General features: G+C 37.8%; 1 pseudogene; it reads right to left on the bottom strand.

The window, feature by feature from the left end:
• LOC139478825 (receptor-type tyrosine-protein phosphatase alpha-like) overlaps window positions 1-1,759 on the bottom strand; it is a 40,965-nt pseudogene that overhangs the window by 2,255 nt on the left and 36,951 nt on the right.

Here is a 1,759-nt window from a genome sequence, read left to right as displayed (position 1 = left end):
CTGGAAGACAGAACGGAGATACATGTGTGCAGTAAGTGTTGTTTGACTTTGTTATGAAGTTTACTAAAAAAATATATGAGAAATGCTGGACTTCTTCATTGATAACATATAATATGTGAAATATGGGGCTCAATCAGTTTAACTCAAGCTTCAGGTATATGGATGATCTGATATCGTTAAAAAAACATAAGTTTCTCAATTCCCTTCCATTTTACCCACCTAAAAAGATTGGTTGGTTGGTTTGTTGTTTTACGCCGCACACAGCAATTGTCCAGCTATATGACGACAGTCTGTAAATAATCGAGTCTGGACCAGACAATCCAGTGATTGATATAACGAACATCGATCCACGCAATTGGAATCGATGACATTCATTAACGAAGTCAGCGACCTGACCACCCGATCCCGTTAGTCGCCTTTTACGACAAGAATAGTCGCCTTTTACGGCAGGCATGGGTTGCTGAAGACCTATTCTATCCCGGATCTATTCATTAAATTACATACATTTATATACAAGCCACTTTCATTTCCATTCTTCACTTTATTTCAATTTGAGCAAGTTTTTATGTGATATACGCAGGAGTCAATTGTGACCATAGCACCGTTTCTATTCCTGTAAGAATTGTGCCGTTGGAATTCGGCTCGAAGTGAAGCCGTGGTCATGAATTGAATCAGAGTATTTAAGAACTAGATGAGAGATATAATACACTGGATAAAGAACGCAGTAGTGATATTAAATGTAGTCAGAATCGTACAATCGATATTTCTTTTGCATATGGTTTCAGATTCTTTTTACATTTTTGTTGACGAGATATGAGGGAGAGAATGTACATGCCGTCAAACGAATCATTTATCCAAAGTTTTCAGTATGTAAACAGTAATAAGTAATATCCCGTGTGAAAAAAGTAAAGCTGACCAGCTTTTGCGGCAGAGAGATTATTGATGTCATTTGATTGTAACGTGTTGGTACCCGATGTTGTCACAAAGGTCTACAAAGCATTGTGATGCAATTTCATTGCAGCGATATCTACAGTGGCCAAGGAAGAGAGATATCGAGAGGAGTTGTCATCCTGCAATATGACTGAGTACGTTTCTACTTTGTGCTGAATTCAGTTGAATACGACCTCAGACTTTGCCAACTTTTGTGGCCAGTTCTTTTTGCAAATCTACCCTGGTGTGAGATAAGAGTGACTGCAGTGGAGCGCAAACAGTAATTTGCGTATTTGTCAACTTGCCTCCTTGCAAACTACCTTCATGAGACCGCTCAATGCGGATTATCCCTTCGGAAGAGAGGTGCACCAAACAGCATCAACGAACAATAGCTTGTTTTTTTGGGTTGTTGAAAACATGTTTTCAGGATTCATGTGTGTAAGATACAATTGGACGGATTGTAATATTAGAGGGTTTTTTATTCTGCGGTTTTAATCAATATTTTTTTCGATATCAACGCTGTTATATCATCAAGATGTTATTCAAGAAATCAGCGTTTATTTTTCTTATCTTAACATACACTTGGCAGAAGAGTGAATCATCATGAAAAATTGCCATCATTCAAGAATTCTTCCAGTTTGGCATTACCCATGTCAGACTCGAGAACGTCCTTTAAAGTTCCCAAATCAAAATTATCATTGGCTTGTCTTGTAAAACAATAGCATGTTTGTTCAGTCACACGAAATTTAGAATCTTTTGTGGATTTACGGAAATTGAATGATAATCAACGAGGCTGACCAATCAGACTGTGCATCACACCAACTAATGG

This window comes from Haliotis cracherodii, unplaced genomic scaffold, assembly GCF_022045235.1.
Source record: "Haliotis cracherodii isolate W230 unplaced genomic scaffold, xgHalCrac1.p SCAF_4, whole genome shotgun sequence".
NCBI classification, from domain to species: Eukaryota; Metazoa; Mollusca; class Gastropoda; order Lepetellida; family Haliotidae; genus Haliotis; species Haliotis cracherodii.
The sequence above is the reverse complement of the archived record's forward strand: the minus strand, read 5'-3'. Positions and strand labels throughout refer to the sequence as shown.